Here is a 21947-nt window from a genome sequence, read left to right on the forward strand (position 1 = left end):
GCTCTGTAGTTGAGATGGAATAGAATGTGTTGGGAAGAGCTGTATTAATAGTCTGGAGTGCAATTCCAGAGAGAAGTTAGTGTGTAAGGTATGAGAGGTTATAGGTATGTAAAGAGAGAATATAGTCTGAAAATCCAGTGTCCTAGTGAATTTATTGGAGACAAAAGCACTTGCATTTGTTAAGGAAATATTCATTAATTTCATGCTTTTTCGTTGATTGGATTTTTCCTAATGTTTTAGAGGAAAACTGTGATGGAAAAGCAGAGTGGGATGTAGAGGGAAGCAAGGAGAAAAAGGAGCAGTCTAACAGCCACATAGGCTAGACTCTCTACCACGTAGGTTGCCATGTCCCGTTCTCTCCTTTCCCAACTTACAACCTAACTGCCCCTTAGGCTGTAAAAAGAACAAAAGGAAATGTAGTTGTATTGTGTGTGGAATAAACAAAGGGGACTGCAGCAGCGTAACTGCCACTTAAGCTGCTAGGAACAGAGGGATTACAAGTGTGTGTGGAATAATGGGAAGGACCAGCCTCTGTCCCACTTGTGCTGAGGAGCAGAGGGATTCAAGTTGCGCAGAAGAGAGAGGAAAGAAACGGTTAATAAGATAAGACTGAAATGTTAGTTTAAGTTGGATATAGAAGTGTAAGGAGGCAGTCGTGTATTCAGGAGATTATATAATGTAGAAACAGGAGTTGGAGGGTAGTAGTAAAAGTGTATATAGATGGGATTGTAAAGAATGAGGGTAAGACTTCGGTAAATTGACACTGCAGGGTCGAAAAAGGGTTACCTATGTGTGTTTCTAAGGCTGAGAGAAAGAAGTGAGAAATACAGAATGTAGTCAGACGCCTGTAATGACCTAGCGAGAGAGGATAGAAATAAGCATATAGAATGCAGTAGGGGGTGTGACAAGGGAGGATACTGCCATCACAGCTATCTGGAATTGTCATTTGTGAATAGCAACATGGTTTTATGCAAGATCTAGTAAACCTGTGCCAGCCTTTCCCAGGTGTGTGTGTGTGTGTGTGTGTGTGTGTGTGTGTGTGTGTGAGATCTACTTGGGCAGGGACACAAAGCACTGGTTGGATAGAGAGGGTGCTGGAGGTCTTTGCTTGGCCACTCGGCTGCAATCTCAACTCTACAGCTGTACCAGTGGGGAGTCCTGGTGGGGATCTGAAGAAAGAGGGAGAAACAAGCCCCAGACTCACTGTGGTCTCTGTGCTCTTATGGGAAATTGCACTTCATGCAGAGAGCTGCATCTGGAAATACTGTGTGTACCTGTCATTATCCCAGTGTACGTCCCCCACTGGTGAGGATGGAGAACTTTTATTGGCCTGGGATTTCCAGTGATGTAACAGGGTACTGCAGGACCTGTGAGCAGTGCCAAAAGGTAAACAAGGCAGGAGACAAGGTCAAAGCTCCTTTGCCTTTGCTTGTGATTGAGCAGCCATTTCAGTGGGGTAGCTCTGGATATTGTGGGGCCTCTGAGTACCCAGAGTTCCACAGAAAAGTATATCCTAGTGGTAGTAGGTTACGCTACGAGATACTCTGAGGTGGTGGCTCTGTCCTTCAATGAGTGAGAAAAGGTGGCAAATGCTTTGTTAGAGATTTTCAGCAGGAAAGGTTTCCCAAAAGAAATACTGACTGACAGAGGTGCCAATTTCATTTCAGACCTGCTAACATGTCTTTGGAAGCACTGGGCAGTGAAGCACCTAAAGACCCACCTCTACCATCCCCAGACTAATGGTCTGGTGGAGAGGTTGAACTCTACACTAAAGACCATGCTACAGGCATGGACCTGTGTTTGATTCACAATGAGTGGGAGGGTGAGTGTGAATCCCACAAGGAGTCTGTTGTGGCATATGTCCTAAACCTCGGGACAAAGCTCAGGAAACTCATGGGCTTGACCCAGGAGAACTTGTAAGAAGCCCAACAGCAGGACAAAGTCTGCTGTGACAGGAATGTTCGAGCAAGAGTGTATGCTGTGGAGCAGCAGGTTAAGGTTCTCATTCCTGTCGGACACAACAAGCTAGAGGCAACTTTTGAGGGACCCTTCAAAAGTGGTAAGGAAGGTCAGTTATGTTAACTATATGGTAGAACTGCTAGGCTGGAGGCAAGGGCACAAAACTGTACTATGTTAACATGATAAAACCTTACTATGATAGGGAGGAGACCGGAGGAGTCTGGGGGGTGATGTATATGGCTACAAGGAGCCATCCAGCAAAATCCCAAGTTACAATGGTGGAGTCTAGGGTTGCAGGCATATGATTTGACAGTGAAGCACTGTATTGGGGTCAACAGTGCCAAGGCAGCTGGAATGTCAAGATAGTGAATGGGATAATGTGTTCTTAGATAGATAGGCTCATCCCTCTCATGCAACACTTTTCAAGGGTCATGTGAAAAACTAGCTTGAGTCTTTGTGGGGGTGGCAACAGGGGATACTGCCAGCACAGCTATCTGGAATTGTGCAGATAATTGTCATTTGTGAATATCAGCATGTTTTATATATATATATATATATATATATATATATATATATATATATATATATATATATATATAAAATCAGACTGCTGGTACAGAACTGTGTGTTGAAAAGATTTTTGCCAAGTGCTGTTTGAACTGTAACCACAATGTGCTCAACTGGAATAGAACAGAAATGTGCATGCACTATTGTAACTGTTTAAATGTTTTCTAACAGTGAAAACTGGAATACAGGCGGTAACTTCAGAAAAATAGCTAAAATTAAATTACTTTATAGTCTAGGCCAGAGACATAATGTCTGTACTAGAGAGTTTTTGTATCATCTTTGGCGAGAACTAATTACTACCTCTGAAAGTATGAAGGAATGTAATTGTTTTTTTGACTTCCAGCATCTTCCAAAGATCTGAGGTCTGTATGTTTTCATAGGTAGATGTAAAATTGCCAGATTCCAGCAGTGGGGGGTTTCTCCTGGGATAGAGTCAGATGACCAGAAATAATGTCATTCTGCAAGCTTATCCCACAGTAATATTTGAAATATTAATTTGAGAACTCTTAGTGAGATGGAGAATTCTGTATTCTGTCTTGGACCTGTCAAGAACCATTCACCACATCTGCCTTGCTGTGATTAAGTAAGTTACTTGGGATAGTATAATTCTCTTAGAGGTAGTCAGGAATTTAGTAAAACTTAGTTTAGATATTCTTCTTTGAGGCTGTCCTGCAATGTTTTTATTATTCCTGTGATTTTCATCTCTGATGTCACTGTGAATATTTACAGAGTATTTTCTTGTATTTTATTTATTATTAAATACATTAAAACCTTTCACTGTGGCTGATGAGTGCTTGCATATTTATTTGGTGACAGTGTGGGCCACTCCTAATAGCCTTGCTCTTGGTTAAATTACCATTTATATTAATATTACACAGTAAGACTGGACACCTTTTAAGGGCCTTAAAGTATCTGATAAGGAGTTGGTTGGTGGCAGTGATGCCTACCTTATAGTCTGGGCAAAAGGGGGCATAGTAAACCTGTGCCAGCCTTTTCTAGGTGTGTTGCGTCTCTGTCTGTCATCTGCATGGGCAGAGACACAAAGCACTTGTTGGACACAGAAGGTGCTGGAAGTCTTATCTTGACCACTCAGCTGAGATCTCAACTGTATAGCTGTGCTAGTGGGTAGTTTTATTGGGGATCTGGAGATAGAGGGAGAAGCCAGCCCCCAGACTGACTGGTCTCTGTGTGCTTTTAAGGGAAATTGCACTTGATGCAGAGAGCTGCATCTGGAAATACTGTGTGGTGTACCTGTCATCTAAATAACATACTAAGTCCCACTCGGGTATGGAAAGGTACAGGGCCAAAAACCACAGGGCAAGTCCACAAAAACCAAGAAGGCCTGCAGTCCACATCAGCTCTCCAGCATAAAACGAGTTAATTTAAACTCTAAATAAGCATACAATAATACCAAGCACCCATGTGGTGCAATTCAAGCAAACTTGTTTTGGCTATGAGCGTAGCTACATCAGTACATTAAAAAGTACAAAATAGAATCATTTAAATATTCCTCTCCGGAATCCTATTGGTCATTATAGATGCTCATTAAGACCTGGAGCAAATGATGTCCCTAACTTTAATAATCCACATTCGTTCTTTGTAATTTAACATAGAATGCCATCCAGTCTAATGCCACTCAAATGCTCAGATATTCTTGACTTAAAGGACCATGATGTTTGCCCTACACAAAAGGCCTAACATGTATACATTACCAAATGTACAACCAATCAGAATTGCAGTTACCCTATGTCCAAATGTCAAAAACAATTGAACTTTTTTTAGAAGTAAAACAATTATCCTTTTTTACAAACTTACAAAAACGTCCACATGGAAGGCAACTAGTTGCTTTTTTTCCATCCAAAGTAAATTGTGGTTTATCCTAATCACAGTTGAAAGTTTTCTTATAATGATTAAAGCAACCAGCCATTGTTTTGCTCTTCCTATAGGCAAACAGACATTTAGGAAGTTACCAATTCCTTTAACCTGTCATCCATAAGTAAAGCATCCCAATGCTTGTGTATTAATCCCATCAAAAAAGATGTGTTGTTCCCGTAATTGGTAATAAACCTGATGGGTTGTTTCTTAGAATCCTCTTTCACTTAAATATTTGAGTAAAAATGATCTAGAAACATTGTCCTGTAGATGTCAAAGCTTGTTTGACATTCCGCATAGAATAACCCCTATTACTAAATCTCTGGGCCAAGTCCTGTGTATTCCTATTGAAGTCCTCCATGGATTGAACAATTGCTTTTAAGCCTCAAAAAATTGAGTCTTGGGAATGTTGTTGTTCATATGTTTGGGATGACAGCTGGTGGCATGCAGTATTGTGTTAAACTGAGGGTATTTCCTATATATCAAACTCTGTAGAGTACCAACATCCCTTACCCATAACCTCTGCACCCAAAAAGGTAATAACCTTAGAATGATGATTTACAGTAAACTGGATACCCCAATTGTTCTCATTCAAATATGCAACAAATATGTATGTACTATAGACATGTGCCGTCATTATTTAGATGACTGCTGGTTGGTATGGCAATCAGATGATGTGTGTTTACAAGAATTTGTTGCATATTTCAATGAGAACACGTGGGGTTTCCAGTTGACTGTAAATTATCATTCAAATGTTATTACCTTTTTGGATGTGGAGGTTTACGGTAAGGGTCGATACTCTTCGATATATAGGAAATACCCTCAGTTTAACATGATACTGCATGCCACCAGCTTTCATCCCAAACATATAATCAACAACATCCCAAAGTCTCAATTTTTGAGGCTTAAGCGAATTTGTTCATTCATGGATGACTTCAATAGGGATACACAGGACTTGGTCTGGAGATATAGTAATGGGGGTTATTCTATGTGGAGTGTCAAACGAGCTTTGGCATCTACAGAAAATGTTTCTAGATCATCTTTACTCCAATATCAATTGAAAGATGATTCTAAGAGACAACCTATCGGGTTTATTACCAATTATGGGAATAATGCATCTTTTTTGATGGGATTAATACATGAGCATTGAGATGTTTTACTTGTGGATGATATGGTAAAGGAATTAGCATCTCCTAAATGTGGGTTTGCCTATAGGAAGGGTAAAACAATGGCTGGCTGCTTTAATCTTTATAAGAAAACTTTCAATGTTGATAAGGATAAATCGCAACTTACTTTGGATGGGAAGAAACTAACTGGTTGTTTTCCATGTGGACATTGCAGTTTTTGCAAGTTTGAAAAAAAAAAAAAAAATTGTTTTACTTCTAAAAACAGTTCTGCTGTTTTTGACATTTGGACATATGACAGCTGTAATACTGATTGGGTTGTATATTTGGCAATGTGTACATGTTTGGCCTTTTATCTGGGGCAAACGTCATGGTCCTTCAAGTTGAGAATATCTGAGCATTTGAGTGAAATTAGATGTGCTAAGGTCACAAATGCTCTATATAAGCACACTCTCATAGATACCTCTGCTAAATTTTCATTTATTATTGACAAAGTATGGGGTCACATTAATGATAAGGCTGGATGGCATTCTATGTTAAATTACAAAGAACGAATGTGGGTTATTAAGTTGGGGGGCATTATTTGTGCCAGGTCTTAATGAGCGTCTATAATGCCAATAGGATTCCAGGGATGAGTATTTAAATGATTCTATTTTGTACTCTTTAATGCACTGATGAAGGCTCACAGCCAGAACTGGTTTGCTTGAATTTTCACCAGATGGTTATTTGGTATTATTGTACGTTTAGAGTTTAAATAAACTCTCTTTTTATGCTGGAAAGCCAACTTGGAGTGCAGGCTTTCTTTTTTTATGGAGTACCTGTCATCCTCCCATTGCATGTCCCCCACTGGTGCCAGTGGTGAGGATTGAGACTCCTTGATTAGTGGTCCAATGGTGGGTTGTCTAGTTTTCCCTTAACTAATATCTTGTAGTACTACAATCACACTTGATCCCTAAAGCAGTGACAGATGGAGGAAAGTAAGGAAGATTAGAATGTGGTGGGATGAGGTTAGTGTTGTAAATGTTACTTGGAGAAACAGCTGAAGGTCTCTTTGTTGGTATATAAACTTTAAGGCAAAGAGGAGGAAATTATTATGCATGTTGTGCTCGTAGGGTGTGCTGAGTTAGAGGACTCTAGGCTTATAATGTGTGCAGCAGGTGGCAGTTGACTGTGTGTTGCTTATTTTATCATCTCGAGATTTTGATTTTTCAAGATTGCAGTAGTAAACCATACATTGTAATAAGGCTGCACACCTGTTAACAGTACACGGGTGTTTGTTGATGGATGTGGGTACAGGGACAATGTGAGAGCGCCAGTTGGAGTGCCTGTGCATAAATTTAGTGTCTGGTGGATGACTACTGCCTGAAGTGACCTTTGGCTAGTAAATTGGGATATTGTTGCACTATGTGCTTGTACTGGGTATGTGTGTATATATGCATTAGTAATTCAGTATGTCTGGGCATGGTGTATGTGTGTGAATGTGACCTGTGCTCTCATGCAGAATGGCTGTAGAGAGATGTCCTACTTTTCCTTCTCTTTCTGGTAGCGCCCAAGGTATACGTGCAATTTTTAACTGAAGGACTGTGTGTTGGATAGGGGGACTGTGTTTTGCAGGTAGCTGATAGGGTGCTTGGCTGAGTAATACAGAACCACTCAGTTGAGCATTTCATAGTCATGTAGATTCCCAATGAGATGTTGCACTAGTGGAAATGTGCATGTCTAAAATGTTGCAACTCAACTCATCAGCACAATGGAAGCTGTGTTGCTCTGTTTTTTTCTTAATTCCCAGTTAAGAGGATTGATTGATCCTGAAATTTTAGGAAATTGCTTAGTGTTTCCAGTTAAAAATTAAAATATAAAATGCATACATATGGAGTCTTCCTGCTGAGCTATAGTTGTACCCAAAACTTATCAGTTTGCACTTCAGTATTTGGTTGGTGGAATAATTCAGTCATATAGCTCTTGGTTTAGCTGGAAAAATAACTTTATTTAATTTTTTTCTTCAAAAGAATTCTTGCTTTATCAAATGTTTGACTTATGATTTTAGCTTGGTCTGCTATTGTAGAATTATCTTTTCCTTCAAAATAAGCCATTTATATATGGCATGAAAGATGAGTTTCATGAACTTTTGATTTCATTGTTTATGGTAGCTGGGTATGAGTTTGGTACTTCTAGATCTCCCAATTCTGAGAATGTTTTTCCAAGAAATTGTAAAGACTAGAAAATCACTTGGGGCAACTGCTTGACGTTCTGTATATAGAACTGTTTTCTTAATGATATTTATGATTTAGCTGTTTTTTTTTTCAAACTCTACTATTCGCTTTTTGTCCTTTCATCAGCAATTTTAATGGGTCTGCTTGAATTATAGGCCAGAAATAACCTCATATATTTGTAATGCCTCATCTTAATGTTGCTGTCAGTATTTTTTTTTTTTGCAGTAGCTGCTAATACTACTCCAAGGATAATTCTACAGCTAATTTACAGATCTTGAGACGTTCTTGGGTTCATTGGCAAGTATTATGCTAGCTGTCCTCATGGGGCATTTCAAGCCTAGCCAGTGTCCCTTTTTGTACTCTAACCTATCTCATTTGGTTAGAGATTGGCTTTACCTATCCCATGGTTAATTGCATATTACCCCAAATGAGAGTAACCTGGAGTCATACCATAGATCATTTGAGGGGACCCATGCATGGAATAATGCATTTAGGAGCTGCTTCTGTTAATTAGTAGTACAGGGGGCAGTTATGGGGTAATTTTCTGTTTCCCATCTGTAGATCCAAGTTGCACTTGAATATGGGTGGGGAGTCTGTTCCAGAGCAGCTGTATCCTCTGTGAGGTATACCTGTCCTTCCAAACTCTTTCTTGATGTTGCATAAGTTTAGATACCTAGACTGAGTATTTCTGATGCCATTTGTGCTGATGTGCATTAAATCTATCAGTATTGCTTTGGAGGATGTCTTGTATGCCAGACACAGGTCACCTCTTAGCAGTCTGTAGGATACTGAACATACTGACAGGATTTTTGAGTGTCCATGTGGGACTTTTATTTAAGCCTTGTATCCTTTTAGTAAGTTGTCTCTGTGGGTGTCCAGTTGTTACATGTGAATGTTCAAATACATACCAAAGTGGACATTATTCTCAATGAATGGCCTAACGAGGGCTGAGCAAAGGACCGTGTCATCCCTAGATCTAGACACAATGCATTTGTTTATAAGCAGTATAGAAGGACTTTCTTACATCCATTTACGCGTGTTGCTTAAAAGTTAGGATGCTGTCCACGTAAGATCCCAAATTCTGAACAACCGGGTCATCTGTTAGGGGCGTATTATCAGTGTGATAGCTCCCTAGGGGATATGATTTCCTAAAGGATATAGTAATGCATTTTTAGGTGTTTTGGCAATTGTGAAGGGAAAACGTCCCAAGATGGTTCTTTAGATTTACTTGTACCTGGAGGGTTGCAACCTTTAATGAGAAGTATTTGTAATACTTGCAAAAGCATTTTATACTTGGCATTGATTACTTCAGGACCAGAATATGCATTGACCTGGTGATCACTGTTAAGGGTTTGGTGAACTGCACTGGTGTTGTCCTGTTGTTGAAGAGAGTCTTAACCAGATTCCTTGTTCATTAGAAGTCTGTGAGTTATTACCCATGATGTTTGCTGCTTCTGTAAAGTATTCGTACTAACTGTAGATTCAGAATGCATGTCCCTGGCTGACTCTTGCCTTGCTTGCAAATTCTTTCATTAGATTTTACTTTTTTAAATTGATACTGATGCATCCTGTGGAACAATGAGGTTTAGGCATTCTATATTCTGTAAAAGAAAAGGGTGAAAAAAATTACAGCCTGAAATCAGGGCACAGATACTGGGACAGAAGAAAGGAATAAATGGTAATCAGATGTTCAGAAGTGCTGGAAAGTACAGATTCTGCTCCAGGGATCTGTGGTAATTCTCGATTACTTCATTAGCTTATAATTCCTTGGAGTCTTAAGTCAAATTTGCTCCACTGTATTTGATACTGGCTTAGATATGGACTTTGTCACAGTTAACTGCTGGAAAAATAACTTTTCTCTTTGCTAATCCGTTAATATTGCACTTGATTATAGTAAAGTCCCTGTTATCCGGGACTCTAGTAACCGGCATTTGATTGACTTGTATGTTGGCATATGAGCCAAGCAAATATTGCAAAGCAGAGCCACTTCTACTCCAATGCGCAAGCCTCTTTTGTTCAATGTGGAACAGCCTGCTGTTCCACATTGAATAGAACAGGCTCCACTTTACCATTTTTGATTGGCTCGTATGCCGGCACTGAAGCTAGCACGTGCTTGCTGTTCATATGCATGTGCTGTCCTTGAAATGCTTCTTAAAGGTACAACACACACACACACACACACACACACACACACACACACACACACACACACACACACACAATCTACATCCCCTCTCTCTTTAAGAAGTGAGTCATGCGTTATTGACATTAATTGACATGCAGTTGATACAGATAATTCTTTGACATGCAATTATACAGAACTAAATACTTATAGACAGTTATGTCCAGGTTGCTGTGTATTTCATAGTAGGTCTGAAAATATGACCAAATTGTGACGCACAAATTAGAGTTAGGTCTAGCAATTGGGACAGTTTCTGGTGAATGTTCAACTTTGGGGACATCAGGAACAGAAGTAGAAGTTAAAACACGTTCTGCAACAGGAACATTGTCTGGATTGCTCTGAGATCTAAGGTCTGTATGACAGGAACAATGATGCAATATCAATTCTGATACAGGAAGATGTCTGCGATTTCTCCTGTATTCCACACTTTCAGATTCCATGAAGTAGAATCTCTGCTTGGTGAATATACCTGTTACTTGACCAGTCCAGTCAACCTTTCACCGTTTTTATCCTCCCTGTCTCTCCTTCCTTCAATGGATGAAGAAATCTGCTTAATTTATCATAGCTGGATGTCTGGAAAGAACGCTTTCTGAATAATCTGGCTTTAATTGTCCTGTTCTTTCCTGTAGGCCTCGACAAACTGGAACTTGTAGGCAAGATTGATATTCATGTTTCACTGTTGCAATGATCACACTTGGGTTATCTACCTGCATGTAGCCCTCAGTCAGCCCGAATACCAGAGACTTGGTATTTCTGCGTCGGTTGCTGTCGCTCCAGGACTGACGTCACGTCGTCAGGGGTATAAAAACAGGTAGCCGATGCCATTACATCAGTCTTTCTTGCTGAGGAGCCCAAGGTAGTTCGCACGAGTGCTGGTTGGCCGCTACCTGAGTTTTTGTTTACGAATGGAATCCTCCTGAAGTCTTCTAAAGCTAAGTACCCCGTTGGGGATCCTTTTTCCATGCTCTAACCGATGTCAGAAAAAGTTAATTGTCTTGTCTGTGGAAAGCAAATGCCACACAGAGATTTTCATTCTTACTGCATCACTTGTTAAGGCCCAGACCACGATGTACCTCGCTGTAGGTATTGTCTTGATCAATACCCGAACTACTCGTCGTCAGGGCCTTATCGTCAGTAAATATTTTCGTTCTTGATGTCCATATTCCGAAATGGCTTCAGTAAGCCATCTGACTACTGATCCCCCCCCCCCCCCCGAAAAAATTTAAGGATAAGGACTGACTGCAAAGCTGCGGTTGATGCTTCCGTTAAGCTAGTCGCCAGCTCACTGGTACTCAGTGAGGTGCTTTTGCAGCAGCCACTGATGCCCACTTCTGTGGATTTGAAGGCCACTACCGAGACCTGTTCGGAGTCCGGTATGCCGGGAGACTCCTCTTAGACTATGGAACCTGCAGATGTCTCTTTACCTTGGATGGGTCTGGAGCCGCTGAGCAGGCACCAGCTTCTGAGGAAGATGTTCTTCGTGTTTCACTGTTGCAGTCATTACATTTGGGTTATCTGCTTGCAGGTAACCTCAGTCAGCCTGATTAACAAAGTCTTGGGTCCTGCATCGGTTGCTGTCCCTTCTTCCATGACGTCTGGTCATCAGGGGTATAAAACATGCAGCCGACGCCATTACATCAGTCTTTCTTGCCATGTGGTGCCCGAAACAGAAGCAGTTCGCAAGTGCCAGTGGGCCGACTCCTGCAATTTTCTTTTTCGTGTTTTAAGTACCGAAGTCTTCAACTAAAGCCAAGTACCCCATTGGGGAAACTTTTTTAATTGCTCCTTACTGATGTCCGTAAAAGTTAATAATTGCATTACTTGTGGAAAGCAAGTACCTCAAAGATTTTCATTCGTACTGTATTTCTTGCCGAGGCCATGACCACGGCGTACCTTGCTGTAGTTTTGTGCTTTATTTAATCAGCACACTATCAGTCGTCTGTATATTTTCGCCTCTAAATATTTCGGTTCTCTGTTTAATTATCCAGAAATGTCGTCTGTTAGCTATCTGACTACTGGGATTCCGAAAAAATGCAAAGGTAAAGACAGAGACAGGCCGCCAAGGTCCAAAACTGCCAGTACCGCTTCTAAGCCAGTCGCCAGTTCACCGGTACTCAGTGAGGCGCTTTCACAGCCCCTGATACCCGTTACTTCTAATGGGTCTCAGTAGAGGCCTGCGAATCAGGAGTCCGGTATGCTGCGAGATGCTTCAGCTATGGAACCCGCAGATATCTCTACCTTGGATGGGTCTGGAGCCGCTGTGCAGGCACCGGCTTCTGGGGGTGTATTCAGGCCTACAGATTTACATATTAAACCAACGCCTCCTTCTCTTAGGCCTACATCTCGAACCATGCCTAAAAAACAGACACCCAGGCCACATGCTCAGGCCTCTATGCCTAAAAAAACAAGTAAGAATGGCTGAAGATCTAATAACTCTCTAATCAGGGGTAGCCTAACCCCCCCTTTCCTAGAGGCCTAGAACTGAAGTGATTTATGAATCTACTGACCAGGATTCTGTTTTTTTCTGATTCTTCTGATCTGGATTTGCCCTTATCTACTTATGAGGATTCTGATGTAGAGGACTCCATTCCCTCTGCTTACCCTCCAGAGGATTTTTCCTTTGGGGAAAACCTTACATACTCTAAGGGAGCATTTCCACTGGGAAAGCCAGGATTTTTTTTCTGATTCAAAAAAGAGGCTTGGGGATTTCTTACTCCTACCTAAGCATAGGCCTTTAGGTATTCCTCCTGTACTAGACATTGTTGGTGATGCTTTTTTGGTATCTAGTTTGCCCCCTGATTCCTTGCCTCCTGCTCCCAGAAAACCAGACAGATACTACAGGGTTCCGGAGTCTCAAGTTTCTTTTTAAAAATCCAATTGTGGATTCGGAGACTGTTTCACAGGGGCCCAAGGGCATTAAGGCTTCTACTGCTTAAAAATCTTACCCCTTCTGATAGAGACTCCAGGGCGCTGGATAGATGGGTTAAGCAGGTTTACACTTATACAACCTTGGCCATTAGGGCTTTAAACTGCCAGTTTCATATATTAAAGTATCAACAACATGTTGTTGGATTGCTTAAACAGAAAATGATGTTGATCCTTGACTGTGTGGAAAAAAGAATTACAGGATCTAATGCATTCTGCTGAACAAGTTGGAAAACTTAAATTGCAATGTGGTTTTGATTCATTAGAGGTCTCTTGCAGGGCTGCTGTTACTGGGTCTGTGCTCAGAAGGCATGCTTGGCTTGAGCAATCTTTGCCTGATCATGTTAAAGCTAAATTGTTGGATGCTCCCTTAAATCAGGACCGTCTGTTTGGCAGCAAGACTGAGGAAGTTCTTAAGATGGAAGATAAAGGTAAATCTGTGCAAGCTGTTCAGCCTCCTAGATTTAGTAGGCATTGGCCTTCTAAGAATTGGTTCTTTCCAGCCCCTTCCAGGTCTTCTCAAGCCAAACCCAGACTCAGCAAAACCTCGAGGTTTCAGTCCCAGGGGGGACACAGGACTAAGCAGTGGGGGGCCTCCACTTCCAAATCTGGGGGTAATAAGACTCCACCCCCCCCTATGGTAAACTGTCCCAATGACTTCCTTTTAAAATTTCCAAGCACTTATCAACTGGCTACCCCTTTAGGGGGAAAGATTGCTCTTCATGCAAAGAACTGGGAACTCATTACCCAGGACAAACAGGTTTTAAATAGTGTCCCAGGGATACAGATTTCACTTCTATACGTTGCAGACACCAAGCGGGTGGCCGGACCTACCCCCAAATCAGTGGGCAGAGGCCCAAAAACAAGTACTTTCTCTCTCAAGCATGGGAACTATTCAACTGGTACCAGAAGAGGAAAAGGGACAAGGATTCTACTAGAGACTTTTCCTGGTACCCAGAAAAGACAATTCATGGTGTCCTATCCTGGACCTGTCTACTCTAAACACCTTCTTGGAGATTTCAGAATTCAAGATGCTGACTCAATAACTACTTCCTATGCTAGGCAAAGATGCCTGGTTGGTAACACTACATTTAAAAGAAGCATACCTGCACATCCCAAACAGGGAATCTTGCAGAAGTTACCTACGCTTCAAAGCAGGCTGCGCGCACTACCAGTTCTCCGCACTGCTCTTTGGCTTATCTACTGCGCCCAGGGTATTCACAAAGTACCTAGCTCCAGTTATTGCATTTTGCAGGCAAAGAAATATTCAAATATACCCATACCTGGACGATTGTCTAATTCAGACAGAAAGCCAGGACATACTTTTGAATCATCTGGCCTTTGTACCAAGGGTTCTAACTTGTTTGGGGTACACCATAAACGAAATGAAATCACTCCTGGTACCCTGACAAGCTTGAATACAACTTCCCAGATGGCCTACGTCATGCCAGAGGAAAGAATTCATTTGACAACCTACTTCAAACAAGTGGCCACAAAGACCCTGCTGTCTGCATGACAAATACTGCAAGCCTTGGGGTTCATGGCCTCCTGCATTCTTCCAATTCCATATGGAAGACTGCATATGAGGAAATAAGATGTCCTTCAAGAATGCATCTGCAGTCATCACATATGGGTTGTCCTGCCTCAGGCAGCCCTTCGGTCGGCCGGATTCCAAAGTCTGGGTCTGGCCTCAGCTGATGTCGCACTTTCCCCGATGTCAGAGCATCTGGGGTATAAAAGCATCAGCCGACGCCATTTTCCTCAGTCTTTCTTGCCATGTGGTGCCCGAAGCAGAAGCAGTTCGCAAGTGCCGGTCGGCCAGCTCCTGTGATTCGGCTACCGAAGACTTCGAAAAAGCTAAGTACCCCGTTGGGGACTCTTTCTTGCCTCAGCCGATGTCAGATAAAGTTAATAATTGTTTAACTTGTGGGAAACAAATACCTCATAAGGATTTCCACTCTTACTACCTCCCCTGCCTAGGCCCAGACCACGACGTCTCGGCCGGTTCAGCCTGTGCTTCCTTCAACCGACGAACTCTTAGACGTCGGTCGGAGTTTGCAGAGGAATTCTTTGGGGCTAGTTTTGCTTACAAGATGCCATCGGAGACTCCGACTTCGCATTTAGTTAAGAAATGGAAGGACAAGGACCGACGCACGCGGGCCGCGGTTTCGGCTGAAACCACAGTCAGGCCTACCGCGAGTGTGTCTGTCTCGGCTGAAACAGAGTCCTTGGTACTTCCGATTACCGAAACCGCACAACCGACTACCTCGGCCCCGGAGGCCCTGGCCGAGTCGGTTATTGAATTACCTACTGAAACTGGTGTCCAGGAACCTTCCGACACCATTCCTTTAGACAAATCTACTCCTGCACGTGGTGCAGCCAGACCTCCTGCATCCATGTCCATTAAGGCTTTCTCTAGGGCTAAAGCTGCTAAACTTTCTAAAGCTTTGCCTCCCAAGGTTACCTCTCAGAGACCCTCTACTGGCTCACAGATTCTTAGCTTAGCAGAGTATCTTATCTCCTTAATTAGAGGTTCTCAACCTCATCCGGACAGGGGCTCGCAACCACCTCCAGACAAAAGGCCCAGGGTTGAGCCCTCTGACCCCCACTCCTCAGATGACTCCTCTGATGGCTCTACTCTGTCAGACCACCAGGAGGAGGCTTATTCGGCCTACGAGGAATCTGATGCTGAAGAATCTATTCCCTCGGCCTCCCCTCCTGAAGAGTTTTCCTTTGGGGAGACATTACACTCTGAGAGAACATTTTCAATGGCAGAGTCAGGAATTCTCTGATTCTAGAGATTAAGGACCTTTTTACATTTGCCTCAGCATAGGCCTTTAGCTATACCTCCTGTTTTGAATGTCATTGATGATGTGTACTCTGATGCTAGTACAACCCCTGACTCTCTCCCTCCGGCTCCTGCCAAACCTGATAGGTACTACAGGGTCCCGGGTTCACATCTTCACCTGTACAAGGCCCACTCTGCTGATCCAGAAACTATTTCCCAGGGCCCAAAAGGGGTTGCAGCTGCCACTGCTAGAAATCCTCTACCCTCTGAAAAGGGAGTCCAGAGCTTTAGAGAGATGGGGTAAAAAAGTGTATACTTCTGCAACTCTTTTCATGAGGGCATTAAATTGTCAATTCTGTATGATACAGTACCAAGAGTATTTGTTAGATGAATTGCATAAGAAACTGTCTTCTTCTGAACCCCTTGATCGCAAATCCCTTCAGGATCTGGTACATAACTCCCAGCAGGTTAGTAACCATTTCTTGCAGTGTGGTTATGATTCATTGGAAGCTTCATGTAGGTCAGCTATGACAGGTGCAGTCATACGTAGGCATGCCTGGCTGAAGGAACAATCTCTGCCAGACCATGTTAAAGCTAAGCTTTTGGATGCTCCTATGGAAAAGCAAAAATTATTTGGTTCCACGGCTCAAGAGGTCTTAAAGAAATTTGAAGAAAAGGCAAAATCTGTGCAAACAGTCAAAGACTTTCTGCAAGTCCAACCACCGAGATTTAGCAGAAATTGGCCTACTAAGAATTGGTCCTTTCCGGACTCAGACAGATCTCAGAGAGGCAGGAATAGGCATGCCAGAGGTAGAGGGCAAGCTAGAGGGTCCTACAGAGGCCGTCAATGGCAGCCTCCCAACCAGAGAGGTAGTGCAGGAACTACAACTGCTACACCAGGACAGACTCAATGACTTTGTTTTGACTCCGCCGACCAGGGCTCAATTAGAATCACCTTTGTGCGGAAAGCTTATTTATTTTCAAAAAATTGGCACAACATTACAAAGGACACATGGACACTGCAAATAATAGACAAAGGATACAGGTTCCATTTCCACACATTGCCAAAAAGAAAAGGCATGCCAGACCTGCCACCAAATCAGAGGGCAGAGGCTTTGAAACAAATTTCCAACTTAATACAAATGAAAGCTATAGAAAAGGTTCCTCTTTCAGAACAAGGCCAAGGATTTTACTCCAGATTATTCCTTGTTCCAAGAAAAGAAAACCAATGGAGGCCTATTCTCGACTTGTCCGCACTGAATACTTACCTCATTGTGCCAAAATTCAAAATGTTGACTCTACAGCAACTCCTTCCCATGCTGGGCAAGGGGTCTTGGCTGGTGACTCTAGACCTCAAGGAGGCATACCTGCATGTCCCTATCAGACAAGGTTGCAGAAGACACCTCAGATTTCTTGCAGGGTCAGAGCATTATCAATTCTCAGCATTGCCCTTTGGCTTATCTACTGCCCCCAGAGTATTCACAAAATGCCTGGCATCAGTAATTGCACACTGCAGACTTCAGGGGATTCAAATTTACCCATATCTGGACGACTGCCTTATACAAGCGGACAGCAAGCAAACCTTGTTAAAGGACTTGGATTATGCCATCCACCTACTGCAGGCCTTGGGATATGCAGTCAACATCCACAAATCAAGACTTGTTCCATCCCAAAGAATAACTTTTCTGGGTGCGGATCTAGACACAACCACCCAAATGGCCTTTCTCACAGAAGAAAAACAAAAACTACCGGATTACTTCAAGAATCTGACAAGACAAACTCAGCTGACTGCAAGGAAAATCCTGCAGGCCCTGGGTTACATGGCATCTTGCATTCTTCTGATTCCACAAGCAAGGCTGCATATGAGAAAATTACAATGGTACCTAAGGAGTTTATGGACTCAGCACAGTCACAGTTTAGAAACTTTGATCCCACTCATTCCATGCCTCCAAAAGGAATTTCTGTGGTGGGCTCAAGCCTGCCAGTCGAACAGTGGGTTGCCCTTCAGCAAGCCAAGAGCCAACCAAACCATCACTACGGACGCTTCAGACCAAGGTTGGGGAGCACACATGGAGGGCAGATGTATCCAAGGGCTATGGTCACAAAGAGAGCTACGCATGCAGATAAACCAAAAGGAAATGCTGGCAGTGATGCATGCAATCGAGGCCTTCAAACTTTTTCTTCATCAAGGCCACCTACTCATAAGGACAGACAACACTACAGTTATGTGGTACATAAACAAGCAAGGAGGCACCCATTCCTACCCTCTTTGCAAGGAGGCACCCATTCCTACCCTCTTTGCAGACTGGCAATGAATCTATGGGAGCTTTCCTTGAAACTCAATATACAGCTGCAGTCCCAGTTCGTGCCAGGGAAATACAATATACTGGCAGACAGCTTAAGCAGAAATATCATGGATGCACACGAATGGATGCTGCACCCAGACATCTTCTTACTCATAACACAATCATGGGGAAGGCCGGAAATAGATCTGTTCGCCTCCCCCCACAATCATCAACTGAAGAAATTCTGCTCGAGGACATACCGCCCACAAGCATGGAAAGTGGACTCTCTCTCTTTCAGCTGGAAAGCTCTAACAGTGTACACTTTTCCACCTCTCCCATTAATTACCAAGGTCTTACTGAAGATCAGAACAGAGCAGCCCAGAGTGATTCTGATAGCTCCAAACTGGCCAAGACAGCACTGGTACCCACTGTTAAAAGAGCATGTCACAGACGAAACCGTGGCCTCTCCCCCTATGGCCACTTCTACTGACACAGCACAATTTCAAGACTCTGCATTCCAACCTGAAAACCTTGCAAGTAACTGCCAGGAAAATACCTTCTCCTCCTCAGGATAAGCTATCCCAGAGAGTGAAGGATATTATTATGGAAGCTCGCCGGCCTTCCACAAGGAAGGCATATTCAGCAAAATGGAAAAGATTTCACACTTGGAACACAACAAAGGGCCTAGATGCGACAGTGATGAACATGGCACATATACTGGAATATTTGGCAGAATTGTTCCACAACGGCCCGTCTTACTCTTCCATTAAGATGCATGCCTCAGCAATTTCAGCAGAATACAGTGTTGATCCACCTGTCTTCTCTCATCCTCTCCTGAGACAGTTTCTAAGAGGAATCAAAAACATCAGTCCTCCAAGGAAACCACCTCTACCTACTTGGGACCTTAACTTCGTGTTGGAAAAACTAACACTTCCTCCCTTTGAACCAGCAGCATCTGCAGATCTACAGTTTCTGTCTTGGAAAACTGCCTTCCTTCTGGCCATAACCTCAGCAAGAAGAGTATCTGAGTTACAAGCTCTAATGGCAGTACAGCCATTTCTTATTTTTCATCAGGACAGAGTTTCATTGAGAACCAATCCTACATTTATGCCAAAGGTGGTATCCAGGGTATCTTTGAACCAAGCTATTCACTTGCCTACATTCTTCCCACAACCACAAAATAAAGGGAGAAACTTCTGCACACCCTGGACATACACAGACAGTTGAGCTACTACTTGGACAGAACTAAAAGTTACAGAAAGACTGACCAGCTGTTTGTAGCATATGCTTGCTGGGGCACAAGGAAAAGCAATTTCCAAACAGAAATTTCAAAATGGATAGGAAATTGCATTTGTTTTTGTTACTCCTTTCATGGAAAAACTGTGCCAGCTAACATTAGACCTCATTCCACGAGAGCCACAGCCACCTCCACAGCCTTCCTAAGAGGGGTGGCTACAAAGGACATTTTAGAAGCTGCTACATGGAGCTCTGTGCATACATTTGCCAAGCATTACAATTTACCTTTATATTCCAGATCCAGAGCAGGCTTTGCTATGGCAGTCCTGCAGGGTATTCTAGCTACACCATCCTTTACTTAGTACCTCCACCCCCAGATTGGCTATGGTATTCTACCCATATGTGCAGATGCATCCTTGAAGGACATAGTACAGTTTTGTACCTACCATAAATGTAGATGGTCCGATAGGTATGCATCTGCAGTCAGGTTTACCCTCCCTCCTTCCCCTCTGTGGTATTTTTTTGGGTGCTTACCCCTTTTATAGTGGTATTTCTTGGGTACTTATACCATAATAGATCCCCCCAGCTAGCTATAAGAGGGGTATTTGTTTTTATAGTACTGTGCATGTTTGGATTTGTTTTTAAAATGCATCTCTCCAAATTTTAGCCTTCCTTAGAGGGCACCTGGCATCTGGGGCAAGAAAAACTGAGGAAAATGGCGTCGGCTGATGCTTTTATACCCCAGACGCTCTGACGTCGAGGAAAGTGCGACGTCAGCCAAGGCCAGACCCAGACTTTGGAATCCGGCCGACCGAAGGGCTGCCTGAGGCAGGACAACCCATATGTGATGACTGCAGATGCATACCTATCGGACATCTACATTTATGGTAGGTACAAAAATGTACTTTATGCACTCACCATAACGTTCCATCTGAGTAGGTAGTTTCATTTGTCTGCAACCTGTGGGTCTTGGATCCGATATCGGATCCGAGCCGGCAACTTGTTTCAACCTAATGGATCCGAGCTCCTAGCTCCTCCCTTCTCCCATAATCACCTGCTAACCCTCCATGACCTCAGATTGAGTTTGCCCCTCAATATATACCCAACAAAATGGTATCCAACTACCAGTAGATCCGAAGAAGGCCAGGGGGAAGGAGGGGGGGATTGTTGCAGACAACTGAAACTATCTACTTGGATGGAACGTTATGGTGAGTACATAACTTATTAATCTGAAGTAGGAAGTTCATTTGTCAGAAAACTGTGGGACAGAGTCCCCAGCTACCTGGACCTTGGGTGACCATCTCGGAAGGATATTACGAAGCACTGCAGAGCCAAAGGATGCTCTCCCTCTAGAAAGCACGTCTAGTTTGTAGTGGTTAATAAAGGTATGAGATGAAGCCCAAGTGGCTGCAGAACAAATGTCATCCAGTGGAACTCTAGACTTGAAGGCCGCAGAGGTAGAAATGGAGTGGGTGGAATGAGCGCGAACTCCTTCGGGTGCGGGTCTACCTGAGGCTTGATACGCCAATAGGATACATTGAGAAATCCATCGTGATAGATACTTTTGAGAGAGCTTTCCCCAAGTTAAATTTGGCAAAGGAAACTAACAGCTGGTCGGATTGTCTATGGCCAGCTGTCCTATGAGTATAAAAGTGAAGCTGCCTATGAACATCTAATGAGTGCAGCTTGTACTCTCCCTTATTCTGATATTTAGGGAAGAAAACCGGTAAATTTATGGATTGATTTATGTTGGTTTCTGATGCTATTTTGGGAAGAAAAGAGGGATTGATCCTGAGGTACACTCTATCTGGGTGAAAAATCAGGTAAGGAGGCTTCACAGAGAGAGCTTGCTGAAGTGATGGCTACAAGGAATGCTGTTTTCCATGACAAGAATGAGATCTACTGAAGCAGTGGGTTCAAAGGGTGGAGCAGTCAAGGCTTGAAGAACTAGTGTAAGATCCCAGGGTGGCACGGCTTCCTTTACAGGGGGTCTGAGTAAAAAGGTGCCCTTGAGAAAGGTTTTACACAACTTGGCCGACATCAAAGGCCCTGTATCATGTCCCACATGGTAGTGTGATATAGCTGCCAATTGCACTTTGACAGTTGAACAACTAGCGCCTTCCTGAAGGAGTTCAGTTAGGAAGTCTAATATGGATGGAAGAGGAGCCGTAAAGGGATCTAGATCATGATGCTCCACCCAGATAGAAAAGCATTTCCATTTACTACTTTCTTGGTGGAGGGCTTATGCGCTGCCACGAGGATGGCTTTGACTGGTGAAGAGATACTGGGAGTCCTAACTAGGAGTGGAACTGGAGCAACCAAGCTGTCAGTTTCAGATTGTCCAGGTTTGGGGTCGGTAAGTTCGACGGATGGGAGATGAGATCCGGAGTGGGATCTAGAATCCAAGGGTGATTCACAAGGTGAGACCACAGGTAAGGGAACCAAATTTGCCGAGGCCAGAATGGGGCAATGAGGATCATCTTGCTCCCCAACCGTGAGGCTTTCTGTAAGAGTTGTAGCATTAGTGGTAGAGGAGGATAGGCATAGAGTAGACCAGGTGGCCAAGCATGCACCAGAGCGTCTCTTGGAGTTTCCCCTGGAGGGGGGATTTGAGCGAAGAAATTGCCGCATTTGGTGTTTGATGGAGACGCAAAAAGATCGCAGCAGGGTTGCCCCCATGTTGCAAATATCTGCTTCGCTACTAGTGGATTGAGAGACCACTCGTACGGGGTAAGAAGGATGCGACTGAGCTTGTCTGCTAGGATGTTGGTCCTCCCCGGAATGTGCGTTGCAATC

The sequence above is a fragment of the Protopterus annectens genome, chromosome 9.part0 (genome assembly GCF_019279795.1).
Source record: "Protopterus annectens isolate FY-2018-M chromosome 9.part0, PAN1.0, whole genome shotgun sequence".
Lineage (NCBI taxonomy): Eukaryota > Metazoa > Chordata > Ceratodontiformes > Protopteridae > Protopterus > Protopterus annectens.